General features: G+C 35.4%; 1 pseudogene; it reads right to left on the bottom strand.

Moving 5' to 3' along the window:
* Positions 1-623: 623 nt before the first annotated feature.
* Positions 624-724, bottom strand: LOC115956224 (annotated as a pseudogene).
* Between the last annotated feature and the right edge of the window lie 22704 nt (positions 725-23428).

The following is a 23428-nucleotide window of genomic DNA, read 5'->3' on the forward strand; positions in this document are numbered from 1 at the left end:
AATGATTCCAAACAATTGATTTGTATCTCCCCTCTTCTTGAATTATTTCATTGCTAGGCTGGACTGCCTAGACATCGTTTGGCATATTCAACAGAGGTGATGATGGGGTTGTATTATCTTCATCTACTATCAAAGGAAATTGATTGCTGCCAGATGGATTGGAGCTACCAATGTTTTCATGTGAAGTCATTTTTTCCTGATGTTAATTTAGCAACTTAGTAATGGACAAACTATATTTCTCCAACAGAGATAATATAAAATAATGGGAACGAAAAAAAAAAAATTAAAACAAATCTCCTTGGCAACGTTGTTAAACAATTAAAATATATTTAGCAACGTCGTTAAACAATTAAATTAAAAATCATAGCACCCGTAGCGCATACACAAATGGGTATTCATATTTCATTGGCCTAAAAAACACTAAAACAAATCTCCTTTATACTAAGTAGTCAGTAGTATGCATTAGTTAATTCCTCCCATTTTGTGACTATTTCATAGAGAATGGGACAAAATCTCAAACCTGTACCCCTTTCAAAAAAAAAAAAAAAACCTGTACCTTATATTTTTTAATAAAAATACATAAGACAAAATTAAATTGTAAATAATATTTGTGTGGAGAACAAGAACGAACAGCTAAAGCTAGTAGCCTAGTACATGATTGATGCCATCATATTGGCAATCAAACCAATAGGGAAACATATCCCTGACCCTCATCATCTTGTTCTCCAAAAATTAAAAAACAAAAACCCAGCTTGTAAAATAGATATAGATTTTAACAAGCATAAAGAAGCAGTGTTGTTAAGCAGCCAAATGCCCACACAAAATTACAAAAACAATGACACAGACACATATTTAGAGCCACAGACCTGTAACTCATTAAAAAAAATTATATTATGTTCATGATGAAAAGTAAGTTGAGAAAGACCGTATGAATCATGAACGAAATCAGCAATTCAATAGTATATAAATTTGTTTCTAATAAAGACAAAAAAAAGGTTAAAATTGATACCTTATTTCCAACTTTGCTAGAGAGAAAAAAGAGGTAGAGCCACGTTAGGTAGAATAAAATAAGTTGATGATATTTTTGTTTAAATAGTAGGGTTTTAGGGTACAATAAAATTACAATTTAACCCTTATTAATGCAGGGCGGGGCGGGGATGGGGCGGGGTGGGTCTAAAAAGTGTAAACCCATCCCCACCCCGCCCCGTGATACGGGTCTAAAATCTTGCCCCATCCTCGCCCCACCACCTTTGCAGGGCGGGGAAAACCCATATGGGGCGAAGCGAGAAGGGGGGGTCAAGCGGGGCGGGGAAAAATTGTCATCCCTATGTAGGGGAGCTGAAGAGTCATGCCAGCTGTTGCATTACAGGACAAAAGTCCCAGGCTGGCTAGGCATTAGCTCGCAACTTGAACTCGCGACTCAACCCAGTCGTAAGGTCAAGTCGCTAGACCACCCTGTTTGGGAAAAACTAACTTTTCACATTCCTTCTCACCCTACTATATATAGACCCTTATACCCACGATATTGGGAGAGCTTCCAGAGAGAAACCCTAAAGAAAAACAAGATTGATTCATCCACAATCTTCACATAGAGACTCTTCAAATTCTTCAACTCTCTTCCTCTCCATTGTCAAATCCTTGAGAGGTATATTACCAAAACTTTTTTCTCACCATACCCATATCTGTGAGAAGGCCATTTGGTGTTTGGGAAGCAGTTAAGAAGGGACCAATTTCATATTGGTTGATGCTATGGTCAAGTAGCGGAATCCGGTAAGCTAAAGAAGAAATAGGTTCGGCGTAACCTCGTTGGAGTAGGAGCTTGAAGGGCTTAGGTACATTGGGTAGATTAGGCTTGGAGGGTCTTCTCCTGTTCATATATCCCAACTACATTCTTTAGTGGATTGTTTACCGCTTGGAGGGCGGCGGAGAGGTTTTACGCCGAGAGCTTCGGTTTCCTCTTCGATAACACATCGAGTGTTGTCCTTATGTTTGCATCTCTCTCCCCTTAATATTTTCCATTTAATTTCTGCTGTGGATGTGATTTTATTTGGTTTAGATTGTTTATCAATTCTGTATTAAGCTTATGTTCATATTCCGCACATTAATTGTTTGATAGCTTGAATTGGTAATTTGTAAATTGGGGGTCTAAACGTTCAAGGTGTTTTATACACTTATTGAACTTTCAATTGGTATCAGAGCAGGTACACTTGTTGTGGTTTAAATACCTAAGTGTGATCCTTGACCCCTTATGTTTATTTGCCATGGATAGTGCTTTGTATGCCTCTTTGTATGATTTGGTTGGTGATGAATATAACATGCCATGTGTTTGTGAAAATGCCTCTATGAGTAATAATTCTCATGAAAGTGATGCTATGTTACATGAATCTTTGGATGTTGTTGATATTCCTAACATCAAACTCTTGAAGAAAAAGACTAAGAAGTTTAATAAGGATTTGAGCAAGTTATTTTGTGAAAATTACGATTTGATTGCTAAGTTCAATGAAGCAAACAAATTGGTTGAAAAATATAAGAAATTTGCTGAAAATTCTCTTGAAAAGCTGCAAGAGTTTGAATGTATGAATATGGACTTGGATGGTAAACTTGTTTTGTCTAATAAACTTGTTGATGAGATAAAATGTGAAAATGAATCTCTTAAGATGCATGCCAAGTGTTTGATTCCCTATTGCTAAAAATGATGATAATATTTGTTGTAATCATGTTGTGGTACCTGATTTTGTGCCTATTGTGTGTTCTACCTCGAAGGACAAATCGGTGTACATTCCTCCACATAAAAGAAATCAAAAGGTGGAGAGAAAGGTTGTTAAGTCAAAGCCTCTGTTTAGGTCTCAACCTAAGGCTTTGGATGGATCTAAGTTTGTTCCAACTTGCTACCATTGTGGTGTGATTGGTCATATAAAACCTCAATGTCATAAGTTGAATCCCTTCCCAAAAAGCCTAGTAGACCTAAACACATTGTTTGTCACCATTATGGTGCTTTTGGTCATCTAAGACCCCATTGCTCTAAGTTTCATGCTATTAAAAGAATCAAAAAAGATAAACTTGAGCTTTTTGGAAGTTGTGCTAAAAATAGTAAACTGGATTTGAGTGAAAATAGCATATTGTTAAAGAAAGTGTTTAATGCTCTTAACTCCTTGACTATGTGCATCTCCGGTTCTCATTCTTCGAACCCTCATCTCACTTCTCATGAGACACTCATTCCAAACAATCATTCTGTTTGGATGAGGAAGGATTCCTATGGTTGAACTTTTGCTCGTTTGGTCCTTGATCATATTCTTTCGATCTTTGTAGGACCCTTTATGCATTAAATGTCATATCTTCATGCATTTTGTACATCTTGCATTTATTTGTAGGCATTTCTTTTGTTTTTGATCTTACTTTTATGTTTTAGTTTTGTGTGAGTAAAAAATCCAAAACCACATAAAAAGTGAAAAATTCAAAAAGTTTAATCGTATATGTTTGAGCACCTTTCACATGTGAGTTTCGCCTTGTACCTGTTGGAAAATCTGGTTTTGTATCTCATACAAAACACACAGCGGAAGCAAAAATCATGGATCTACTTTAATCGTGTAAGATAACATGTAACTATGAATTCTATAATAAAGAATAGAAAGCGTACCTTGGTGTAGTGAATTTCAAAACCATGACTTGAGAATACCTTTAATCTTCATCTCAATTCCACATGGTGCCCAAGATGTGTGGTCTCTCAATCAGTCTCTCGTACATAGACTCTCAAAGAAAAATCCTTCTTCTTCTCCTTGTAGAGAAAAAAAAAAAAAAAAAAAAAAAAAAAAAAAAAACTGATTTCCTTTTCTTCTCATCATAGTTTCTTTATTTAATAACTCTTATTAAATAATGACTGATTATCTAATTGGGTTAGCCTTTTTGGGCCTACCCAATTGGGTTTTAGTTTGTGGCCTAAGATGGGACCAAAGGGAACAAATAAGACTCTAGCTCCAATGGGCCTTGGGCTTTTCTGTTAACTCTTAACAAGTCCAAAGTTACCATTAATTATATTCAATACCACTATAAGAATATAATTGCACTCTAGGCCTTATTAATAAATTATATCCCAAGACTTTATTATACATGCAACCCCTTCATTAAAATATTCGTAGTAATACAAAGTCATGAATATAGACTGCCACTTTGAAGATTACTACATCTTCATCCTTGAGTATCCGGTTTAATCCTTTATGTTATTCATCATATATTTATGAAATCCAATTTCATAAATATATACTTTAGTAACTCTTTACTAAAGTGGTTGGGCCCAACACTCTGAATAACCAAACCCATTAAACTTATCTCAAGGGAATATTTTATATCTCCGTTAAGTGATTATGAATTCCATCTTGAGAATATATGTTCCATCAACACTAAATGCGGCTACCCAACATACTAAGGTTTTGATCATGCCTTATAGATCTCACTCCTAATATATCAAAGCAACCTACATCTCATGATCAGGTCCATTATTCTCTCAGGATTTAGAGTTGATGTAAATAGAAGTCGTGAGATTTGTTATTCATTTAACAGTCGTTAGGAGAACAATAAATCTCATAGCGGTCCTGTTCAATATGTCTTAACTCTTAAAACATATCAACATATCAACTAGAAGTCTCCACTTCCATGATCAAGACAAATCATCTTCGTTGATATGTTATAGTCTTTGCAGATGAAATGTCCAATTTCTTCACCGACTACGAATTAAAATTCTGAGTTTACAAAGAACTTATGATTTATATCATTCTGTGACTTTTCACATAAATCACATACTATGCATCTCATGGACTAAGATAATGTCTGATTAGTTCATAAATAGTCTCATATAATTAAACAACTTAATTATTTATAACATGCCAATAAATTGGATTTTAGGGCATAAACCCCAACAATCTCCCACTTGCCCTCAAAGACAATTTACCATATATCCGACACTTCCCTTTAGAGTAATTCATAATCACTCTAAGGCAAGGCTTGGAAACAAGTTTCAGCCAAATTTATTGCATAAATTACCTTTTCTACTACTACTACTTCACACGTACCTATATCTCTTTAATGAGATAATATTTACGCTTAATGTGTATCTTCACCACCTAGGATGAACACATATCTTGAAGTCCAACTTCATGAATCACAATCAAACTACAAGTCAATATTTGTACATCCAGTAACCGTAAAAATTTCACTTTTGTGGACAAGCATATAATCCCTCATTCTCTTAAGATATTTGAGTATATGCTTTACTCCCACTAAATTAAGTGATCTTTGATTCAATTGATATTTGCTTACCATGCCCACCGCAAAATAGATATTTAGCCTAGTATTTAGCATAGCATAAAGACTTCCTGCTGATATAATATTAGGAACCATCTTAATATGCTCTTTATATGTCTTAGGACTATAGTCCTATATAAAGGAACTTCAAACTTAAAAGGAAAGAATCCTTTCTTGAAGTAATACATGCTATACTTGGCTAGAATCTAATCTATTTAAGTAGTTTGAGATAAACCCAATATCCTAATTTCTGAATTTTAACAAAGTTTAATTCTTAGGATGCGACTAGACTTTCCCAAGTACTTTATATCAAACTGACTAGACAACCAAAACTCCTTTGATGACACCAACTCTACATCATTCTAAATTATTAGAATGTCATCAACATACATTAAGAAATTTATTGTTCTATATAACTTTTACACTCATAAGGCATTTTAATATTTGATCAAAAACAAACAATTTAATTTCTTGATCAAAAATGATATTTTATGATTTAGATGCTTGCTTTAGTCCATAAATGGAATTTAAGCAACTTGCATTCTAAACACTACTAGTTATTTGCTATGTACAAGTCTAGTTACATCATTTAGATGTCTTCCTCAAGATCGCTACTAAAAGAAGCTTTCTTGATATCCATTGCCATATTTCATCCAAATGAAATATAATGAATAAGAGAATCTAGATAGAGTCAAACTTAACTATTGGTGAAAAAAAATCTTTTCATGGTCGAACCATTTCTTTTTGAATAGATCTTTTCGCCATTAGTCTTGACTTTGAAGATTTGCACCTTCAAATCTATCAATCTAATTTTCTTGTAGGCCTATTTGAAAACAATAGGTTTAATGCCATTAAAGTTCTAGAATTTAAATAGAATCACATAACCTTGATCCAGTAATGCATATTCATATCATCTATTGCCTTTACGTAGGACCAAGGATCAAATTCATATCCTTGTGGAATAACTACAAAAGTTTATTCCAAAAGTATGAATTTGTTTAATAATCCTCCCACTACGATATTGTACCGGTGTAATAGTTATCTACAGAATAATGTCTTGTGGTGTATCTAATACAACCATCTCATTTCCAAATGTATTTTATAGTTGTACTACAACAAATACTAACATTTTTCTTCTAGAACAATCTACCTTTAAAAGAGCCCTATTCCTCCTTTATATATGCACTAAATTAAAGAAGTTATTGGAACTTCATTCCTTTACACAAAGCTTAGTATTACCAAACCAGAAACACTTTCCTTTAGTCATACTTTTCAATCATGGACAAAGCCCAACTGTTTGGTATTATAATTCTTCTTCTTACCACCTTACCTTTCGGTTTAGGCTAAGAATTTGAATTAAATCATATTGATCCTAGCTTTAGCTTTTAGGATGTCTTCCGTTGTGTAGAACTCACTCATCAATTCAGGTAACATAAAAAGAATTTAGTTTCAAAACAGTCTGAATTAATCAAATGGTTCTAACAAGGACTTGTGGATCATATCTATGAGATTAACATTTAATCTCTACATCCTAGAATTCCAATTCATTTTAAAATAAAACATTCTCTTTAAAAAGTAAAACATGTAAATTTCCATCTAGTAGACAATCATGGACAAAGCTTAGTATTACCAAACCAGAAACACTTTCCTTTAGTCATACTTTTCAATCATGGACAAAGCCCAACTGTTTGGTATTATAATTCTTCTTCTTACCACCTTTACCTTTCGGTTTAGGCTAAGAATTTGAATTAAATCATATTGATCCTAGCTTTAGCTTTTAGGATGTCTTCCGTTGTGTAGAACTCACTCATCAATTCAGGTAACATAAAAAGAATTTAGTTTCAAAACAGTCTGAATTGATCAAATGGTTCTAACAAGGACTTGTGGATCATATCTATGAGATTAACATTTAATCTCTACATCCTAGAATTCCAATTCATTTTAAAATAAAACATTTTCATAAAATGATTTAGAATTGGAACTCCTTAAGCCTTTCTTAGCACTCAATATGATTCATACCAAACATCTCATTTAGACTTAATATAAAGTCTAAGTCTAGCACTAACTCTTGCATCTCATGCTATAGTACAATTTAGATAGAAGCCAAAGTAACATATTAGCATTTCAATGGAAGCTATGATCACATCATAAGCTATCTTCCATAAATGCATCATGTATAGGAAATTATAACAATGCTGAATCAAAACATAAATATGTACTTCAGCTCCTTTAAGTACCTTGTCCAAAATTATTTCTTAGTGATTCAATAAAATAGTAGCTGGAGAACAAAATTTATGACAACTTTATTTTTGAGACTATGAACATAATAACCAAGACATTATCATTTTGCATCCATAACCATATAATATGGAACCCGAAAAACATACTATACTAGGTGCAACGACAACCTAATCCCGTAATTAATATTCCTCAGCATAGAGTGAATACCAATCACTATGATCAGACGAGAATTATTCTCATTATTAATGCTATCATGGTAACTCTTACCAAACAAAAATAATTTGCCGCTCTTCCTTTAGCCTCTAAGTAATAATAGCAAGAACTCAGCATAGAGGATACTATCAAACTTAGTCTAGTGTACACCATTGCCTAGACCCATGTGTAGCCACATAACTCTACCCTTGTAAGGTTCAATCTTGTAGTACCATGATGCAAAACACCCTTTGCATGGAATGCAAGGCTCAAGGCCAAGACGAGGTGCTTGCCCACACCACTATAAATCGGGAAGTTCAATCTTGTAGTACCATGAAATAAACACCCTCCGCATGGAATGCAAGGCTCAAGGCCAAGACGAGATGTATACCCCACACCACTATGAACCGACAATGGAGGCCGTGAGATCCAACCCTTGTATCTCTCTCCCACTAGAAATTTTAAAACAAGTGGATTGTCATGAAATCATTATGATCTAATCACAATTTTAACCCTACACATCAAATGTGTTTAATTGTTTAAATTCAATGTGATGCTACTAAGTCACGTCACAATAGCGTAACGAACATTTGCACAATCACAAAGAAGTTTAATCTTGTAATCCGTGAAGTAAATACCCTCCACATGGAATGCAAGACTCGAAGTCAAGACAAGGTATCTATTCACATTACAATAAACTTAACAAAAGGGTTATATCAACACTCCCACTCATTATTTGGGTTTTTTCTTAAATAATTGTGATCCCATCACAACTAACAACCTTGCACTTGGTGAAGACTCTAATCTTATTAGAATCACTAACTAAAATGGAAGTCCTAAACTATTTAGGATTCCTTAAATTCTAATGGATCAAAAATTAGTTATATAGAACTCTATCCTTAATTTACTAGATAAAGTATTCTAATCTAAGTAGAAACTATATAACTTTAATTAGAATTTTAATCTCATTAAAAACCTCTAATTAAAATAAATTAAGGACTTTTAATCATAAAACAAATTAGGACTAAGAGTTCTATTTAACTAACATCTTTGATATCATTAGGTTTTTTAGTTAGAACCATGTGTAATCTCATCACACATTGCCTTACACCTTATACATTTGAAAACATTTAGAAAAAATTCAAAATTCCCTTCAAATGCATTTTCGCGAGAATCTCGTGACTAAGCTCTTCCCTCGAAAATGGGTTAAGGCAAAATAATGAAAACACAAAATTCAGACAGAAACTTTCGCTACTGTCTCGCGAGTATCCCGTGACTAAGCGCTTCCCACGAAAACGAGTTAAGCAAAAAATTGAAAACAAATAAAATTCACACAGAAACTTTCGCTACTGTCTCGCGACTATTTCGCGAGTAAAGCTTAACCGTGAAAATTTTTGTGCTTCAGTGGCATTTTTCGAGAGTAGCCTCGCGAGCAGCTTACCCGCGAAAAACCCATGTTTTCAGTTTTTCAAGAGTAAAACTAAATTGTTTTCAGAATTTTCAAGTAACTGTTTTTACATCTTCATTGAACGTTTAGACCCCCAATTTACAAATTAACCAATTCAAGCTTTATGTCAAACAACTAGTGTGCGGAAAATGAACAAAAGCTATAATATAGAATTGGAAAACTATCTAAGCCAAATTAAAATCACAACCCACAGCAGATAATAAAAGGCAAAGATAAAAGGGAAGGGAGATGCAAACATAAGGACAACACGCGATGTGTTATCGAAGAGAAAACCAAAGCCCTCGGCGTAAAACCTCTCCGCCGCCCTCCAAGCCGTAAACAATCCACTAGAAAATGTAGTTGGGATATATGGACAGCAATAGACCCTCCAAGCCTAATCTACCAAGTGCACCTAAGTCCTCCAAGCTTCTTGCTCCAATGAGGTTGCGTCGAACCTTTTTCTTTTCTAACTTCCCGGATTCCACTACTTGACCATAGTATCAACCAATGTAGATTGGTTCCTTCCTAACTGCTTCCCAGAACACCAAACAGCCCTCTCACAGTAATGAATATGGTGAGAACAAGGTTTTGGTAAAAACGCCTCTCAAGGGTTTGACAATGGAGAGGAAGAGAGTTGAGGAATTTGAAGAGACTCTAATGTATAGATTGTAGATGAATCAATCTTGTTTTACTCTAGGGTTTCTCTCTCAAAATTCTCTCTGGAAGCTCTCTTTCATTTGTGGGTATAAGGGGTATTTATACTGAGGTGAGAAGAGAATGTGAAACGTCAAGTTTTTTTTTTTTCAAAACAGGGGTGGCTCGCGACTTGACTGAGTCGCGAGATCCAGTCGCGAGATAACCGTATGGCCAGTTGTCCTATTTTGTCCTGTAGTGCTCCAGCTAGCATGACTGTTCACCTTCTGGCATGCTTGGCACGTATGCTGCATCTAGTGGCTTGCAGCCGCGAGTCACCCGCGAGATCAAGCCGCGAGTCTCTGTTTTCTTGCACACTCTTGAGCATTCAATACTCTATCTCACTCACTACCCTTACAACAAACCCACCTAAATACAAGGTTACTAAATGCTGAAATACAAGCAAATTTGACACGAAATAAAGCCAATAAGATGGTTGATTAAATTTAACCTTACAATATACTTTAATGGAAACACTAATTATTGAATAAAAACAATAACTATGCCAAGTATATCCAACCGGTGCAAAACGAAGTACACGCACATGACAGTTATAACAGTTATATTCATATCTTTAAACCTTAAGCCATAGCCTCAACTATTGAAACTACCATTGCCTTTACGAATCATGTCAGACCCATAATTAAAACAAATATCAAGCCAATGGTTTCAGAATCAACAATCAATATATTAATCATGGCATCTGGTTTTAACGAACAGTGGTTCTAAAACAAAATTATGCAGAAACTTTTACTGCAGAAAACTAGAACACCAAGAAAACGTTTTTTCTTTAATTCTAAAACTCAACCACATGTTATACAAGCATGATATTGAAGACCACTCTGATACCATTTGTTGGAAAATCTGGTTTTGTATCTCATACAAAACACACAGCGAAAGCAACAATCACGGATCTACTTTAATCATGTAAGATAACATGTAACTATGAATTCTAGAATAAAGAATAGAAAGCGTACCTTGATGCAGTGAATTTCAAAACCATGACTTGAGAATACCTTTAATCTTCATCTCAATTACACATGGTGCCCAAGATGTGTGGTCTCTCAATCAGTCTCTTGTACATAGACTCTCAAAGAAAAATCCTTCTTCTCCTTGTGGAGAAAAAAAAAAACTGATTTCCTTTTCTTCTCATCATATGTACATAAAAAATACATTCATAGTTTCTTTATTTAATAACTCTTATTAAATAATGACTGATTATCTAATTGGGTTAGCCTTTTTAGGCCTACCCAATTGGGCTTTTGTTTGTGGCTTGAGATGGGACCAACGGGAACAAATAAGACTCTAGCTCCAATGGGTGTTGGGCTTTTCTGTCAACTCTTGACAAGTCCAAAGTTACCATTAATTATATTCAATACTACTATAAGAATATAATTGCACTCTAGGCCTTATTAATAAATTATATCCTAAGAGTTTATTATACATGCAACCCCTTCATTAAAATATTCGTAGTAATAAAAAGTCATGAATATAGACTGCCACTTTGAAAATTACTACATCTTCATCCTTGAGTACCCGGTTTAATCCTTTATGTTATTCATCATATATTTATGAAATCCAATTTCATAAATATATACTTTAGTAACTCTTTACTAAAGTAGTTGGGCCCAACATTCTGAATAACCAAACCCATTAAACTTATCTCAAGGGAATATTTTATATCTCCGTTAAGTGATTATGAATTCCATCTTGAGAATATATGTTCCATCAACACTAAATGCGGCTGCCCAACATACTAAGGTCTTGATCGTGTCTTATAGATCTCACTCCTGATATATCAAAGCAACCTACATCTCATGATCAGATCCATTATTCTCTCAGGATTTAGAGTTGATGTAAATAGAAGTCGTGAGATTTATTATTCATTTGACAGTCGTTAGGAGAATAATAAATCTCACAGCGGTCCTGTTCAATATGTCTTAACTCTTAAAACATATTAACATATCAACTAGAAGTCTCCACTTCCATGATCAAGATAGATCATCTTAGTTGATATGTTATAGTCTTCACAGATGAAATGCCCAATTTCATCACCGACTACAAACTAAAATTCTGAGTTTACAAAGAACTTGTAATTTATATCATTCTGTGACTTTTCACATAAATCACATACTATGCATCTCATGGACTAAGATAATGTCTCATTAGTTCATAAATAGTCTCATATAATTAAACAACTTAATTATTTATAACATGCCAATAAATTGGATTTTAGGGCGTAAACCCCAACAGTACCTTTGTACAAATGGCTTTGTACATCTACGAGCTTAACTTGTTCTTTTTGCACTTATATCTTTGTAGGAAAAATCTTGACATTTTTGTGTGATTGTTGTAAATCGATCTTCAAGCTTGTCATGAATGATTAGTCAATAGTCATGTTAGTTTTGATACATGCATAGACTTGTGTCTATATCTCTTCCCACTCTTTTATTTTTATTGCTTAAAGAGCTTAATAAATGTAAATCTCAAAATAAAAAGAGATAATGAGCTGTAAAAACCGTCGCACATACTAGTATTCGACTAGGAAAAAGGGAAAGCGACTTATATGAAAATGTATGATGCCCAAAAAGCCAAAGGCTTGTTCTTCAAATTGAAATATCAAAAATTTCAGGCATCGATCTCAAAATAAGATGTATTGATTCAAAATGATCAAATGTTATGAATTGTAAAGAAGCCAAATGAAAAGCTTCATTGTATGTAATCATTTTCTTATGGGAGGTCATACCTGTTCATTTCTATAATTGAGATAAACCACTTGACTTAATACTAGTTGTGTATGACTTGATTGAATTGATCATTGAAACTTCACCCTAGACTAAGGACTATTCCACATTTGATACGCACACACAACACACATGCCTAATGTTCAATGAATGCCTATTCATTTGTTCGATTGTACTTGTTTAAATGTGATGTGTTTGTGCTCAACTATATATGGATCAATCCAAAAAGATTTTTAATCATTTTATATGTTTTTGGAAGTGATTTTTATCACTCTTTGTGTTCATGTTTAGTGCTTACTTTGTTTTTCATTGTTTAAACATGTTCTGTGTTGAAAAACTGGTGTCAGAGTTTTTCGCAACTCAGCTGGCGACTCGCCAGTCGCGAAACCCCAGTCGCGAGTTCATCCAGAAGCTTTGGCGATTCACTCGCGACTCGCGAAAATTTTCGCAACTGAACCTAGCGACTTGCCTAGTCGCGAAACGCCTAGAATCAGCTTTTTATAGAGCTTTTTCGTGGAAAACTTGTTTTAAACCTCTCCCATCCTCTCTAAAACCCCTCCTTCAATATTTTTACATCAAAACTCAACCAATTTGAATTGTTTTTCATTTCATTAACATCTCTAAGGTAATTTTAAACTCTTTTCATTGATTTGGATCCTTGGATTATGTTTTGGTGAGTTTTGTGCTCTTAGTTGGGATTTTCATCATAAGGGTTGGGAAAAATTAATTTTTATCAAAATTTTGTATGGGATTGGTTTCTTTTGTTGATTTGCTTTGGATGATTAGCCCCTTGTGGCAAAAAGAACATGTATTAAGGGTGGATTTCATGATGTTCATGCACTGTTTCACATTGTTATTCATAATGTGCATGCTAGGTGTTTGATAAAATGCCTTTTAGGAATTTTCTCGCTTGTTTGGACTCCGATGAGTACCAAGCATTGGGGTTTCTCATGTTTCCTCATTAGGAACATGTTTGGTTCATTGGTTGTGTATTTAACACACCTTGCCCCACTTGTACATTTTCCATGCATTGGTCATGCATTGCACATAGCCACCTCTTGCACACACCTTTGCTACCCTTATCATGCAATGGTCTATACCTTGTTTCTTCATCCTAGCATGTCATATTTACCTTATGCTTTGTAGCACTTTGTTTTGTCTTAGGATTAAGCTTCATTTTCTCATTCATCTTGCACCCCTCAGGCATCATTAGCGTTCTTCGTTCCTTCATCTCTTGCCCTCTTTTCTCTTTAACCCTTTGTCTATTCCTGACAAAAAGGGGGAGAGTATACTCTAGAGTTCGCCAATTTAATGTAGGTGTCATTTGTGCTTTTGGGCTAAGGCCCATTCTACTGTGGGTCGGAGAGTTGGACCTGACCCACTATTTTAGCAGGACCTAGCTAAAGGGCCAGTTTGTGCACAAAAGCATCATCCAAAATAAAGACAACAAACATTAACAAATACATGTATATTAATCCACAAATGTCAGTATATGTTTCTAGATTTAAGAGCGAATATCTTATAAGAGAAAGGTTAGTCAAGAAAGCAATTAACATAACTAATACAGTAGAATGTAAAATGATGATTTTTTCTACAGGAAGTGAACTAAAGAAAGCCCAAACCCCAACTTGGACAACCTTGCTATTGTGCTAAGCCATCAAAGTTGTGCATTTTAGAGAATGGGTCTAAATATTCACTTGTTGTCCCGATGGGATTAAAAAGAGTGGGTTTGCTGCAAGAGAGAGGGAAAATGTGGCCTATTGATGCATGCCTTTTTTGCCGTGCTCACTCTTTTTGCTTTTACTTCACTCTTTCTCTTTTTTCTGTTATTTCTCTTTCAATTCTCTCTGTTTCTTGCCTTATTCATTACCTTGCTTCCATTTATGGCTACTATGGGTACAACGGGGAGTATGCCTCAGCTGAGTAGACCGTGGCAGAGCAAAATGGAGTTGCCACCTAGATTAGGTCTAGAAACCATAAATATAGTGCTCTTATAAAAGGACTGATCTTTACCAGATCACGTGTCCAGAGATTAGGTATAGGGATTGGAAGGTGTTAGGCACCCAACCCTACGCGACCAGTAGGTCAGCCTCCACTTGTTGTGTTCCAAATCCTAATCCCATCAAAGAATCCTCTAATATGTAATTCTAAACTCACACACACTAACATGCATCAAACATCCGAACATGGCATATGTCCCATACTCATCCATAGCATAAAACCATATTATTCATCTAGGCACATATATATCCAAGGCCAACAAGTATATCACAAGGCAGAAACATCAACAAGGCATTAATCATCGAGTATATTCAAACCTAGCCTCATGGTATTCATCAATCAAGGAGACCAATCATCATATTCAAAGATGCATGTTCATAATCATATGCATGACTTACCTCCACTTACCTTACTGCACCATAACATCTCAACACCTATACATCAATGCATATTCAAGTTCATATGCATATTCATGTGATTCATCAAAGACATAAACCATAATTATCAATTCAACAAACAAAGCATGTGAAACATGTTATTCTATTAACCCTAATGTGAAAACTAGACTTAACAAGACCTAAACATATGATTAAAACAAAACAAAACAAAACAAAACAAAACAAATAAATATCAACAACCCTAAATCTGCATTTCTGGGCATGAGGACGTGTATGTATACATAAGTACGTGCACACATACACACCCAGAAACACATTTTAAAAGCAAGCTGAAAGCTCAATTAGTGTGAAAAAACTAATGCTTGTTTAGACGCTCAATTTTAAATTATGACTTAATTACTTTTACTCTAACTTATATAAGTGCAGAATAAGAGTAAATGAAGTACAACAAACCGGAACACTACTCTAAGCCATAAGCAAGTACAATAAGCGATAAATGTAAAGCTTAAAGAGTAGGAAAGAAAGATGCAAACACAAGATAACACCAAGACGTGTTATCAAAGAGGAAACTAAAGTACTAGGCGAAAAACCTATCTACGGCCCTCCAAGCCGAAATCGATCCACTAGTGCATAAGTTGGAGTACACGAATATCACAAAGACCCTCCAAGCCTAATCTACCCAATGTACTTGAGCCCTCCATGCTCCTGCTACCAACGGACTTCTCAGAGTCTTATCTTCACTAGTTATCCGAATTTCACAATTTCGTTTGATTGCATCTGCCACCCAATGGCTTCTTCCAATACTTCCCACACACACCAAAACTTCACTCAACTCTCAAATCGGGTGAGATAAGTGTTTGGGCTGAGAACCACTCAAAGATATGAAAATGGAGAGGTAGGAGTAAAGGAAAAACCAAGAGAATTTGTGTAGATGATTGTGGGTATAACAATCTCTAACTCTCAAGTGTGTTGCTAGGGCTTTCTCTTTGGAAAGGACTCCTCACAATTTCGTGGGTAATGAGGGTATATATAGTGTGTGTAAAGAATTTAGGAAAGCACTCTTTATTTTTGCCAAACAGAGAGTTTCACAAGTACCTCGTGAGATGGCCTTTCTCGCGAAGTACTCGTAAAATGACAGGCTAGCATGACTCTTTAGCTTCTAGTCATGTGCTTCACATGTGGCCTTTTTGCGGGTCCTTTACTCGCAAGCTAATCGCGAAACTGCACTGATCTTTATTGCATGCTTTATTCTTCACCAATCTCTCACACTCATCCCTTACAATTAAACTCACATAAATACAGGGAAATGATTGATTGAATTACAACCAAATTTGGCACGAAATTAAAGCCAACAAAAGCTAGTTGAAAATCACAACTTTACAATCTCCCCTTTTGGCAATTCCGTGACAAAACTCCTAAACTAACTCTAGACTTAAAACATGAGTTTGGGAACAAAGGCAAAAACTCACTTACACCTAAATCTAAAAACTGTGAAGCACTTGAATTATATATACACCTGTATCTTGAAACACTTGCACATAACAAATAGCTTCATTAAATACTAGACAAGTAGAATACAAGGCATGTATAAAGAGCAAGTAAAATGCAATCAAGTAAAACAAAGATATAAGAACTTATAGCATAACTTGATCAAACATTATCAGTCATTAAGAAATTACCACAATGAACATTAAACGAGCAAATGATCATCTGAACACGCAAGAAATTAAGAGCAATGCAAAAATGCATGTCCAACAAGCACATGAATCTACTCCCCCTTTTTGACCAGAATGGTCAAAGACCCTAGAATGCATTAGAATCTAAGTCTGAGTGCTGAAAATTTTGGATCTGAGAAGATGGGGAGGTGATTTGCTCTTGGAGGTACGAAAAATGGCTCCTGGAGTAGGTGATGTGCTCATTCAATAAACCATGCATTTGTTCCACCCTGTTAAGAAGATGATCAAGGCAGTTGGGAGCTCTAGCTGGTGCCTAAGAAGATGACTATGGAATGTCCTCTAGTCCTAGTGTGAACCAATCAATCTCAACTTCGATGTTGCCACCTTCACCGGCTTCTCTCTCTTGACCTTACTCCTGGTCATAGTGTGAGTACTAAATAGATCTTCCTTTGACAGCACAGGAAGTCCACTAGTAAGTTTCACCATTGCCTTTGAGAATAACGACATGATGAGGCTCGAGCATGGAAGAATCATCCTAAACTTCATCTTCCGAATGCACTTGACAAGAAGGTGGTAGATGTGACCACATATATCAATCTCCTTGTGAGTGAAGAGATCATGAAGAAAAACGGTCCTTAGCTGTGACAATTTCATTAAATTCTTCATCGGATAGAGGTTGAAGGTCATATGTACGCCAATGCTCTCATCTGAGGAGAGAATTCTGTTATGTGCAAGGACTTCTTCTTGATCTTGCCTCCAAGGATTGGCACAAAAGACTCAATCTTATCTCTTTTCTCATCATAGTGCAAAGAGGAATCCGGAGTCATTGGACTTGTCTCAAGAATCTCTTGGATTGACTCCCTGGATATGGTGAACTCTTTCCCCTGAACCCAGCAGTTGAGATGATCTTCCACAAAAGCATTTGCGAAGAACTCCTTGATGATACAATCATATACATCCCCGGATGGATTAAGCAATTTGGTCCATGTCCTCTCCCAGAACACCTTCGGAATGAATGTGTTCTCCAAGGATACAAGGTCCACACCCCTTTCCACAATGATCACAACATCCTTGTAGTATTCGGTGTAGATGGTATTAGCATCTTCATCTTTGAATGAATCAGAGGAATGGCGAGGATGCTTTGATGCTTTCTTAGCAACTGTCTTACGAGGAGACATCTACAATTAAGACACATAAACCATACACAGAATGGTAACAAACTTGATTAGATGCAAGTTAGTTCACAAACTAGCAAAACAAAAACAAAAAAATGCTCTAAGATATGATCAAACGAGCATAACAAAGACACATAAACATGTTGTTTGTGCTATTAGGTCTAGAAAGACTTAACTAGCATGAATGAATGCAAAACATGTCGAGTGAGCAAGTATGTGCATCAAAGCAAGGTGCATGAATGCTATGAAATGCATGATCAAGCACAAAGGGTCAAAGTGTGTAAAACACACTCTCAATGATCAAAACATGTTAAATATTAGTAAACATGCTAAACCCCAAAATTTGGTACTCATCGGAGTCCAAACGGATGAAAAAATACCATAAGGACGTTTTATCAAACCCCTAGTGTGCGCACACTATACATATATGATGAAAAATGCATGAACATGAGAGAATCTTGCCTTAATGCATGTTATTTTGCAACAAGGGGCCAAAATTTTCATCAAAAAACACAAATGGGACACAACCCAGTCAAGAAAACTGAAAAACTATTTTGACAAAAATTAAGTTTTCCCAACCCTATTCAAAATAAACCCTAGAAATTTTAGGAATCTCACACTTAATCTAAGGATTTGAAAGATAAAAAGTGTTAAAACATACCTTACAGAAGTCTTAGATATGAAATCCAAGAAGATTTGGTTGAGTTTTGAGAGAAAATGGTGTTTTAGGTTGAGAGAGACACGAAGGAGGCAAAAACAAAATTTTGAAGGAAAAAAAAAAAACTGTCACTGTGAGCCCCTTAAAAACTGAATTTTCGCTCATTTCGTGAGTCACTAGACTTGCGAGCAACTCGCAAAAAGCCTAACTTCCACAAGGTAACTTTCACGGGTAAGCATATCTCACGAAGGACTCACGAGGGAGTCGCGAGACTCTCTGTGTAAATTTGTGAAGGAATTGAAAATTCACTTCCACATTTTCGTGACTTGGGTATGGGAACCCTTTCTCGTGAAGCACTTGCGAAAATGCTGACAAAGAAGTTTTTCAACACAAAAATGATTTGGCTTTTTGGAAAAAATTTCAAAACAAAAGTGACAAATAAAATCACTTCCAAAAACAAATAAAACACTCAAAAATATTTTTGGGTTTGATCATCAAGCAATTGAGCATACACACATCACATTTGAACATGTACAATTACACAAATGAAATATATATTCATTGAACATTAGACTTGTGTGTAATGTGTGGGTATCAAGTATAAATTAGTCCATAGTCTAGTATGAAACTTCAATGATCAATTCAATCAAGTCATACACAAATAGCACGAAGTCAAGTGACCTATCTCACTAGTAGAAATGAACATATATGACTCCTCACCAAAGTGTTTAAAATGATTAAAAGCTTTTCATTTGGCTTCCATTTGTAATACTTTTTTTATCAATACAACTCAATTTTTGAGCAACGATGCCATGAAATTTTTTATATTTATTTGAAGAATAAACCTTTGGTTTGGCATCATACTTTTTTAATACAATTTGCTCCACCTTTTCCTAGTCAAACTAGTTTTTGAAGCAAGGCTTTTTCAGCTCTTTCTCTTTTTAGAGATTGACATTTGAAGAGCTTTTTGAAATAAAAAATAAATTTGAGGAGATATATATATGATCAATTCTACGCATGTATCAAGATCAATCAAGACTATTGGCTAGACATTCATGACAAGTTTGAAGATCTATTTACAACAATCAAACATAAATTTCTAGATTTCACTCACACTTAATATGTGCATACATAACAAGCTAAACTCATAAATACACTACGCCATTAGTACAAAGGTACTAGGCCAAACTCAACGTGTGATATGACACAACACAAGCGATCAAACTTTTTGAATTTTTCACTTTTTATATGTTTTTGGACTTTTACACACACAAAACAAAAGCATTAAAGTAAGATCAACAAACAAAGCAACCAATAAAACAAAAGGCATTAAAAGAAACATGCTAGGAAGGAAGCATTAAAGTAAGAAGAGTGCATATGACATAACGCATGAAACTACGACCCTAAGACATTGGAAGTATTAATGCATGGACATAGTGGATAAATCATGCATGAGTACCCTTCTTCACCCACACCGGGTGCTTTGGGTGAGATCCTTAGACGGAGGAGTATGACCAACATAGCTCTCAAACCTCAAGGTGAAGCTAGCTAGGCATGATGAGATGTTCTTAAGATTTCCATAACATCTCTAATGAGTTGACCATCATTTTCTCCCTTAGCTTTCTTTCCTTTTGGCATTCTTCTTTCATTTCCTTGAGCATGCGTAGAATCAGCCCTTTTGAGAGAGTGAAACTTGAAACAATTTGGTCTTGTGTGCCCTCGAATGCCACAATGGTGACAAAAATGCTTCACTTGAGGTCCCCTTTGACTCTTGGGCAATGACTTCCCTTTTGCCTTTGATTTTGGCTCAATGTCCTTCTTCTCAACGATAGGGATCTCAATCTTGGGTTTTTCTACATCCTTCGCCAATACGAACTTTATCTCCCTTCTTGGTTCTACACTTGAACTTCCTTCACCAATGTAGTCCAGTCCAGTTTTGTCTACGAAAGGCTTTTAAGATGAAAGAACACTATAAAGCTTCTTGGTTGTGATGCGCTCCACTTTAACATTAGCTTGAATCACTTCAAGTTCAAGAAACTTGATCTTTGAGTAAGCATTCAGCAGGTCCTCTTTCAAGTCTTCAACTTCACACTTGGCATCCTTGTCTTCATCTTCTTGACTGCACTCTTAGCAACTTTAGCATACTTGCCACAATCCTCAAGCAATGCTTCATAAATATCTTGAAGTTTCTTATCACCTTCATTGAGGTACACTTCCTCATCATCCGAAGCTTCATCCTCTTCAACATCGGAGTGTACACAAAGTTCTTCAACCAATTCACTCAATTCATCTTTGGAATCAACCGAGGTAATTGACATAAACGCTGAATAGTTATCATCACCATCACATTCTTCTTCCAAATCTGAATTTAAGCTCTCCAAATCACTAAGGGTAGTTGTTAGCACCTTACCCTTTCTTCTCAAATGGTTTGGACACTCCTTCTTCAAATGCTCGTGTCCATTACATTCATAGCAAACAATCCCTTGGGGTGGTGATGACTCTTTTACATCCTTCTTCTTGAAGTCTCTTTTGTCATTCTTGGAGGATGAGAATTTTCCTTTGCCAAAAGACTTCCCATTGTTCTTCATCTTTAGAAATTTGCGGAAATTATTTGCAAGATAAGCCACCTCTTTCTCAACATCATCCTCATCCAAGAAATCACCAGTTCTCTCATTTATGGTTTTGAGAGCAAGTGATTTGCTATACTTGTGAGAAGGCAATCCAAGATCACAAGTTTGAAGAGAACCAATAAGCTCTTGGATCTTGATCTCATCCAAGTCTTTACTCTCCTCAATGGTGATGACTTTGGCTCGAAAGCTTTCAAGTAAGGATCTTAAGACTTTCCTTACAACTTTGGCATCCTCAATCTTTTCTCCAAGATTAAGCTTGGCAATGACAATCTCATTGAGTTTCCCATAGAATGAGTCAAACGACTCATCTTCACTTCCTCAAATCAAGTAGTGAGCATTTGCAATTTGGTGTCCTTGACCTTCTTGGTTCCTTGATAGGTAGTCTCGAGGATTGACCATGCCTCTTTAGCGGTTTTCACATGAGAGATCATGTGAAATTCATTAGTAGAAATACCATAGAAAATCGCATTAATTACGGCTTGTTTAGACCCCTAATTTTAAATTGAAAGCTCAATTAGTGTGAAAACATTAATGCTTGTTTAGACCCCTAATTTTAAATTACGGTTTAAATTGCTTTTACTCTAACTTATCTAAGTGCGGAACAATAGTAAATGAAGTGCAATAGACCAAAACACTACTCTAAGTCATATAAGCAAGTAAAATAAGAGATAAATGTAAAGCTTAAAGAGTAGCAAAGAGAGCAAACACAAATTAACACCAAGACGTGTTATCGAAGAGGAAACCAACGTACTTGAGAAAAACCTCTCCACGGCTCTCCAAGCTAAAATCGATCCACTAGTAAATAAGTTAGAATACAAGAATATCAAAAAGACCCTCTAAGCCCAATGTACTTGATCCTTCCAAGCTCCTGCGACCAATGAACTTCTCGGAGTCTTGTCTTCACTAATTATCCGAATCCCGCAATTTCCCCAGATTGCATCCGCCACTCAATGGCTTCTTCCAATGCTTCCCACATGCACCAAAACTTCACTCAACTCTCAAATCGGGTGAGGTAAATGTTTGGGCTAAGAATCTCTCAAAGATATGAAGATGGTGAGGTAGGAGTAGAGGAAAATCAAGATAATTTGTGTAGATGATTGTGGTTATGAAAATCTATAACTCTCAAATGTTTTGCTAGGATTTTCTCTTTGGATAAGACTTCTCACAATTTCGTGGGTAATGAGAGTATATATAGTGTGTGTAAAGATTTTAGGAAAGCACTCTTTATTTTTGCCAAATAGAGAGTTTCGTGGGTACCTCGCAAGATGGCCTTTCTTGCGAAGTACTCACAAAATGACAAGCTGGCATGACTCTTCAGCTTCTAGTCATGTGCTTCACACGTGGCCTTTTCGCGAGTCCTTTACTCACGAGCTAATCGTGAAACTACACTAATCTTCATTGCATGTTGGATTCTTCACCAATCTCTAACACTTATCCCTTACAATTAAACTCACATAAATACAAGGAAATGATTGACTGAATTATGACCAAATTAGGCATGAAATTAAAGCCAACAAAGGCTAGTTGGAAATCACAACTTTACACAAGCAACAAACAATAATCAAACAATACCTAGCATGCTTCTAATATATAACCAAACAACCTAAACTAACAACAAAGATATCAAAGATCAAAAAAATAAAAATAAACAAAACAAAATATATTCCTAAACATGCATTGGATTTAACAACAAATAAGGACAACACTTAACACATCAAAACATGTTCATCAATATTTCCAATCATTCAAATCTCCAATCAAAACATGATGAGACACAACAAAACAAAATTAAACAAAGCAAAACATATTTCTAAGCATGTAAAACAAATAAATCAAATTAAAAGCAACAAGAACACAAGAAAAATCCAAATAAAGGAAAAGCCATGAAGAGAGACTCACCTTACTTATGGAACACAACTTGATTGATATTTAATTGACCCCTCAGTGCCTACATAGCAAGATTCAATGAGATAATCGAGGGAATCAAAGTATTCAATGGTCCATTAGTAATCACAACTCAAAAATAAAAAGATGCTCTTGAAAAAGCTTTAGAAAGAATATTTGAAAAACGCTTCTTGGAATGAGATCAATAGTTTCTGCCTTAATGAATAATAGACAGGGGTTTTGAAGAACCAAAAATGTGCTTGGTGGCTGTGTGTATGCAGAAAATTGGAGTTAGAAAAGAGTTTAGGTGAAAAATCAAATCTCTCTTGCTAGGGTTTGATTTTGGAGGCATAAGGTTGTATTTATATGTTTAAACTAGGATTTCTAGGCT

This window comes from Quercus lobata, chromosome 1 (genome assembly GCF_001633185.2).
Source record: "Quercus lobata isolate SW786 chromosome 1, ValleyOak3.0 Primary Assembly, whole genome shotgun sequence".
In the NCBI taxonomy this organism is placed as follows: domain Eukaryota; kingdom Viridiplantae; phylum Streptophyta; class Magnoliopsida; order Fagales; family Fagaceae; genus Quercus; species Quercus lobata.